The sequence below is a fragment of the Bufo gargarizans genome, chromosome 6, assembly GCF_014858855.1.
Source record: "Bufo gargarizans isolate SCDJY-AF-19 chromosome 6, ASM1485885v1, whole genome shotgun sequence".
Lineage (NCBI taxonomy): Eukaryota > Metazoa > Chordata > Amphibia > Anura > Bufonidae > Bufo > Bufo gargarizans.
The window spans coordinates 77,573,000-77,581,236 of NC_058085.1; the positions used below are offsets into that span (position 1 = coordinate 77,573,000).

Here is an 8,237-nt window from a genome sequence, read left to right on the forward strand (position 1 = left end):
GTTGCCCACAGTTCCTGCAGACAAATCCATTTTCACAGTTTCCTCGAGTAGGTCCGTACTTACGGCATCCGTGGCAGAAAGTGGCCATTCCTGGGAAAAACAGATAACCTCTATTTCCTTCAATTTCCTCCGGATCTGGCTTAAAATTAACCCACAATTTGATATTCCCAATAAATACACCATACAAATTCCTTTGCTCAAAGCCACCCCACCATAGGAAGGCATTGATTAGTGCTTTTTCAATAAAGGGATTGTACATATGCACTGTCAAAGGTCTCTCAATGGCAGAGAATAAAGCATTGAATGTAAAATGCTCCATGTAATGGTGGCGGCTATTAGCTCGTAAATCTTGGAAAAAATTCTGACATACATCTTCCAGAAAAAAGGACAGGTCGTAGGTGCAAGTAGCCGGAAACTCTTGGATACAAAAGACTTGGATCAGGATCACTCTAGCACGACGGAAAAGGTTTCTTCCAAGAAACGGCCCCTCTGACCCAGACCCAGCAGGGTTTCCCCGACCATATCTGAGCCAAAAGGCTGAGAAGCGATAACCTGAACAGGGTTCGTAGTCCAGGCCGATGCTCCCCAATGCAGAACACTTCTGAAGGCGACAGCCTACAGGCCCCAGCCACAGTCAGTCCAGGAGGCTTCTTGCTTTCACAAACCAGGGAAAATGTGCGTCTTCCGCTCAGCAATCACCATCATGCTCCTCTTCGTGTTCGCCATCTGCATGTCTCCGCCCACCCGATGCACGCCCACTTTTGGTCACGCCTTTTCTTCGCACGCACGCCAAGCAGAAAGACAGATAGGAGGAGTGAATAGAGAAGTATTGAAGAGTTGTGAGGAAAAAAAAAATATAAAACTAAATAAAAGAAGGGGTATGCATTGTTGATTGTGATGTCAGGGCCCCATTGTTGAGTGTTCCGTCAGGGCCCCTTGTGATATCATCCAGTGACCTGACCTTACCAGCCTTTAGTGACACGTGCAGTGTTCCGTCCATTGTCCAGACAAGGTAGGTCCAGCTGTTGCTGATACATAGGAAGTGCTGGACTACTTTCTAGCCTCCAAGTAATCAAGTTCAGAAGATCCACAAGAGGGAGACACAGGCATACTTTACTTACTTCGTAAAGCACTGGAAAAGCAAAATGGCTACATCCAACTTGCTCCAAAAGTGTCAATTCCAAGGAAGGAACAACAGAGGATCCCAGGTGTGCACAACAGGGCCAATCAAAACCAACCAAAGTGTGTGGAGGTCCAAAACACTTTCAGTTGATAAGCCACTTAATCCATCAGTCTTAATTGGATTTAGGGTGTGAGGAGACTGGCCAGGTGGGTGCAGGAGCAAACCTACAGCTGCTGCATTAATTAGGAGATTGACAGACTAGATGCAGGTACGCAGCAAGCAGCAGAGAGGAAAAGCTGAAGTGCAGACTGAAGCAGGATGCTTGCAATCTATTTCATTCTCTTTTTATGATACTGGATTAGGAAGGGGTGCACCAGTCCTGGAGGTACTCCAATACCAGGTCAATGCGTGGAGTGGACAGAGCAAGCTCTTTTTTCGTCTCCCTGTTCGAAAAATAGATTTAATATATGGTCCCCAGATAGGGGATGTATCAGATATTGAACAGATAAGATTTCAACAAAATTTTATTAATCAGAAAACCATAAGTAAGATGCAACAACTAAAGTCAAAGATTGCAGACACAGGATAAAACACGAGGATATAATTACTGTTGTATAATTGAATTCCATAGAGATAGACACCACATGGATGCTGCTTCTTTTGAACCAAAGTACTTTTTGTCTCTCAGATAATAAATATACATCTCACTTAAAGCAATTTTTATACAATCATTAGTATTAATAAAATCATGTTCAAAAATTAAAATATTCCTGACTTTCCATAGGGCACTTTTAAAATAATTATTGTCCAACATAAAATCTGCTGCTTTGGACTTGGACAAGTAAAAAGACCATAAAAAATATACTCAAAGTTAAGATCCTTCAAACTACATATCCATTTTTAATAAGGGTCCCATCCTTCTCCAAATCTCCTGTGCGAAAGAACAATTCCAGAAGAGGTGCATGACTGACTCATCATCTCCACATCTCTCCCTCGGACACCTGCCCCTCGCCACCAGTCCTCGCCTATGCTGGAACTTACATGTAGGGAGGCACTGTTGGACGATTGCCCAAGCAAGATCTTTATGAACATTTGCCAGGAATTTTCCAAACACATTACGCCATACCACTTTTGATTTTGCCTGTAAGAAATTGGAAAGCAGCAGCACCTCTTCTTTCTTTCTGTAGGCCAACGTGACTTTCTTCTGGTCCCCCAATATGTCAGGCTCTAACTCTTGAAGCCCCAAGAGCCTGACCATTCTTTCAAGTACCGCATAGTGTTTTGGGGGACATAGAAGCACAGGAGAATTTTAAGGAGATTCTAAACCATCTTTTAAAAATCATTCCAGCAGCATATTTTAAAAAATAACTAAAAATGCCCTTGGAACTATACAATCTAAAACAAAAACAGAAATACTTAATATAAAAGAAGGTAAAAAGGTTTGGCACAGCTCTTCCCCCATTATATTTACTTTTATACATTTATTTCCTCCTTAACTTTTCCATCTTAGACCCCCATAAAAAAGTAAATCATAATCTAGTTATTTTTTTTATATACAAAGCTGAAGGAGGGAATACCATTGCTATATATAGCATTATGGGAATTAAAACCATCTTTTTTTTATTAAAACCTTCCCTTCTATTGGTAAATTCCTTAAACTCCACATTGAAATTTTCTTTTCCATTTTTCCAATTGCCAAATCCCAGTTTATTATCCAGTCGTCATTAGCTTGATTAAAAGTTATTCCTAAAATCTTAATACCGTCCTGTTGTATATTAACTCCAGGTGTTATAGAGGAGTCCTAAGAACCAATGTTAAAAAAATCACATTTGTCTACATTGAGTTTAAAACCAGAGGCCTCACAAAAAAGGTCGTAGTCTTTAGAGCTCTTCGCAAGGATGGGGAATCTGAACATAATATTGTTATATCATCCATATAACCTAGGACTTTGACCTGGTCTACTCTGATTACCTTGTCCTTCCTGAGGAATGCCAACAGGGGTTCTATTGCACATATAAAAAGAAGGGGGAATAAAAGACATCCCTGTTTGACCCCGGATAAAAGCGGTACTTCTTTGATTAAAAATCCATTAATAGATATTTGACTAAAACAGGACTGATATAAAAGCTTAATATGACTTAAAATTTTATTAGGAACAGCCAACTTTTTAAGAACAAGGAAAAGGTTTTCATGGGATACTCGGTCAAACGCCTTTTCAAAGTCTAGGGGTAAAATGGCTAAATTTTGATTTCTATCCTTAAAATACCACATAATATCACGTAAAATATTTAAAGATTCAGCAATGGATCTACCTGGCACCCCACATACTTGACTTGGACGAATTATTTTATTTATGATAGGTTTGAAACGCGTTGCTATTAATTTGTCCAGAATTTTGTAGTCAACGTTTAATAATGGAATAGGGCGCCAATTTCTAAGACTATTTTTATCCCCTTTTTAAAAAATAAGGGACACAATACCTTGTTTCCAAGAAAGAGGTAATTTATTAGTTACAAAAACTTCTTTATATAATGAAAGCAAATCTTCCTTTATATTATATTTCAAAAAGCTAGATAAAACTCAATAGGTAGACCATCTACTCCTGGGGCTTTACCATTAGAAAAACTCTTAAAAACAACTAAAAGTTCTTCTGAAATAATATCCTGAGTTAAAACTTCCTGGTCTAAAAGATCTAGCTTAAAACCAAGGGAATTAAGAACATCTTCTAAAAAGGATGAATCAAAAAGTGACTGATAAAAGTTAAAAGCTGCATCATTGTGGATTCACCTTCTAGGCTTTGGATCGCATCACATCTATTCATAACCTTCTTAAATAAAAATCTTGAACATTTCTCTCCTTCTTCCAAATATTGCACACGTGAATAAAAAAAATTCTGTTTTCCTTTGTCATCCACAGCTTTTTTAATTTCAGTTTTAACTTTAAAAATATTATCACTCACATCCATACAGATTTCTTTTACTTTAACCACCTCACCCCCCCCCCCCCTAGCTTAAACACCTTTAATGACCAGACCACTTTTTACACTTTTTATTAAAACTACATTTCTATATAAATGTTTCTCTAAATTTATTGTTCTACATGTCTTTGATTAAAAAAAAATGTTTGGGTTTTTCTACTGTCTTGGCATTGTAGAACCTCAGGAAACATGACAGGTGCTCAGAAAGTCAGAGCTGCTTCAAAAAGCAGAAATTCACATTTTTGCACCATAGTTTGTAAACGCTATAACACATGTGGTATCACCGTACTCAGGAGAAGTCGGGCAATGTGTTTTGGGGTGTCTTCTTACACATGCCCATGCTGGGTGAGATAAATATCTCTGTCAAATGACAACTTTGTATAAAAAAAATGGGAAATGTTGTCTTTTAGAGAGATATTTCTCTCACCCAGCATGGGTATATGTAAAAAGACACCCCAAAACACATTACCCAACTTCTCCTGAGTACGGCGATACCACATGTGTGACACTTTTTTGCAGCCTAGGTTGGCAAAGGGGCCCACATTCTAAAGAGCACCTTTAGGATTTCACAGGGCATTTTTTACACATTTTGATTTCAAACTACTTCTCACGCATTAGGGCCCCTAAAATGCCAAGGCAGTATAAATACCCCACAAGTGACCCCATTTTGGAAATAAGACACCCCAAGGTATTTCGTGATGGGCATAGTGAGTTCATGGAAGTTTTTATTTTTTGTCACAAGTTAGTGGAATATGAGACTTTGTAAGAAAAAAAAATCATCATTTTCAGCTAACTTGTGACAAAAAAAATATTCTAGGAACTCGCAATGCCCCTCACAGAATACCTTGGGGTGTCTTCTTTCCAAAATGGGGTCACTTGTGGGGTAGTTATACTGCCCTGGCATTTTAGGGGCCCTAATGCGTGAGAAGTAGTTTGAAATCTAAATGTGTTAAAAATTCCCTGTGAAATCCTAAAGGTGCTCTTTAGAATGTGGGCCCCTTTGCCCACCTAGGCTGCAAAAAAGTGTCACACATGTGGTATCGCCGTACTCGGAAGAAGTAGGGCAATGTGTTTTGGGTGTATTTTTACATATACCCATGCTGGGTGAGAGAAATATCTCTCTAAAAGTCAACTTTTCCCATTATTTTATACAAAGTTGTCATTATAGAGAGATATTTCTGTCACCCAGCATGGATATATGTAAAAAGACACCCCAAAAAATATTGCCCAACTTCTCCTGAGTACGGCGATACCACATGTGTGACACATTTTTGCAGCCTAGATGCGCAAAGGGGCGCAAATTCCTTTTAGGAGGGCATTTTTAGACATTTGGATCCCTGACTTCTTCTCACGCTTTAGGGCCCCTAAAATGCCAGGGCAGTATAATTACCCCACATGTGACCCCATTTAGGAAAGAAGACACCCCAAGGTATTCAATGAGGGGCATGGCGAGTTCATAGAAGATTTTTTTTCGGCTTAAGTTAGTGGAAATTGATTTTATTTATTTTTTTGTTCTCACAAAGTCTCCCTTTCCGCTAACTTGGGACAAAAAGTTCAATCTTTCATGGACTCAATATGCCGCTCAGCGAATACCTTGGGGTGTCTTCTTCCCAAAATGGGGTCACATGTGGGGTATTTATACTGCCCTGGCATTTTAGGGGCCCTAAAGCGTGAGAAGAAGTCTGGAATATAAATGTCTAAAAGATTTTGTGAGATTTTATTTTTTGTCACAAGTTAGTGGAATATGAGACTTTGTAAGAAAAAAATAAATAGAAAAAAATAAATAAATAAAAAATCAATTTCCGCTAACTTGTGCCAAAAAAAGTCTCAATGGAGCATTACTGGGGGGTGATCAGGGAGTCTATATGGGGTGATCACCACCCTGTCATTGATCACCCCCCTGTAAGGCTCCATTCAGACGTCCGTATGTGTTTTCCGGATCCGCAGTGTCCGTGTTTTGCGGATCCACGGATAGATTCTCTGATCACCCCCCTGTAAGGCTCCATTCAGAGGTCCGATGTGTTTTGCGGATCCGATCCATGGATCCGTAAAACACATACGGACGTCTGAATGGAGCCTGACAGGGGGGTGATCAATGACAGGGGGGGTGATCAGGGAGTCTATATGAGGTGATCAGGGGGCTAATAAGGGGTTAATAAGTGACAGGTGGGGTGTAGTGTAGTGGTGTTTGGTGCTACTTTACAGAGCTGCCTGTGTCCTCTGGTGGTCGATCCAAGTAAAAGGGACCACCAGAGGACCAGGTAGCAGGTATATTAGACGCTGTTATCAAAACAGCGTCTAATATACCTTTTAGGGGTTAAAAAATCGCATCTACAGCCTGCCAGCGAACGATCGCCGCTGGCAGGCTGTAGATCCATTCACTTACCTGCAGTTCCTGTGTGCGCGCGTTCACAGGAAATCTCGCGTCTCGCGAGATGACGCACCGGCGCATCCAGGAGAAATTACAGGGCCGCCGCAAAGACGCATCCCTGCGTGCGGCGGTCCTGTAGAGGTTAAAAAGCGCATGCAAATGTTTATTTAAAACATAATACCATCTTTTTTCTCTCTGGCCTTCTTCTTATCTGCGTCTCTCTTCTTCCATCTCAGACCATACATCATCCACCCTGCCATATATCTCATCATATACGCACACTTGCTCTCTTTCCCAATCAAAACTACAAAAATTTTGACATAACCTATACCAACTTTCTTTCTATTCCCCTCCCACACTCATCCCAACTTTCATCTCCTTTCATTTTATCATCAAATAACACCCCCAATACTTTAATCGGTCCTTCCTCATATTTCACATCTTCCATTCTTACTTCACTATCCCCAAAACATTTAAATAAACATTTATTCCAATTTACTTTAAACCCTGAACCTCCACAAAACAAATCCAAAATCAATCTTCCTATCCTCATCGCAGCCATATCATCATTCACTATCACCCAATGTCATCCATATAACCCAACACATTGACGCATTTCCCCATACTTCCTGGAATTAACATCCCTGTCATCACTTTATCCTTCCTCACCATACACATCAATACCTCAATCACACTAATAAACAGTACTGAAGACATTGGGCACCCTTGCCTAACTCCGGAACTAACCCTCATCTTTCGACTCAAATTTCCATTCACTAATATCTCACTTCCCACTCCTTCATATAAGATTCTCACGCACTTCAAAAACTTCTCAGGATACTTCATCCTCCTTAGTACCTCAAACATAAACGCATGCGCAACCCTATCGAAGGCCTTCTCAAAATCTACAGATAGCAACATACATTTGCGCTTCCTATCCTTACAATCCCCAATCATATCTCTTAGTAAAAACAAATTCTCTATCATACTTCTACCCGGCACTGCACTCACTTGTTCTTCTTGCAAAACCTTGCCAACCACTTCTCGCATACGATTCGCCAACATGTTACTGAAAAGTTTATAATCCACATTTAACAAAGTAATTGGTCTCCAATTACTCAAACACTTTTTCTCCCCCAGAACTCCATTCGCCTACATATATTTGCATACATTACAGAAATCCTCTCCCATCCAATCCCATGCAGCAACATAGAATTCTACCAGAATCCCACCCTTCCCAGGTGTTTTATTCTTTTTTGCCCCAAACACAATCTTCTTAATCTCATCCGCAGAAATATCCACACACAACAATTCATTATCTTCCTTACTTAATTGATCTTCAATACTTTTCAACGCATCACTCAAACATTTATCTGTCCATTTGTTTGCATACAACTTATCATAAAACTCCTCTACCTCTCTCATCATATGAACCCCTCTCACACAAACCCCTTCATTATTAAAAATTTCACACATATCTTCCTTCTTACCACACACTTTCTTAAAGAAAAATCTTATACATTTTTCATTTTTCTCAATACATTAAACTTTCGACCGAATTTTTTTTTATTTCCCTTTTTTCTCAATAAATTGATTCTGTTCCTCCTTAGCTTTCCAAATTAGATCATTTACTTCCACACCTAAATCTTTCAATTTCCTCAACCAATTCAGTCTTTTATTCATCTCATTATATTTATTCCTCAACATCCTTGCTTTTTTACAACCCCATCTCCTAAAAAACACTTTTATCTTCTCTTTCAACCACC

At 39.5% G+C, this 8,237-nt stretch overlaps 1 non-coding gene across 1 annotated transcript; it reads right to left on the bottom strand.

Annotated features, from left to right (window-relative positions):
* Nucleotides 1-1,486: 1,486 nt before the first annotated feature.
* Nucleotides 1,487-1,673, bottom strand: LOC122942819. Its single transcript, XR_006390731.1, has one exon. It is a non-coding gene; the product is annotated as a U2 spliceosomal RNA (small nuclear RNA).
* Nucleotides 1,674-8,237: the final 6,564 nt, after the last annotated feature.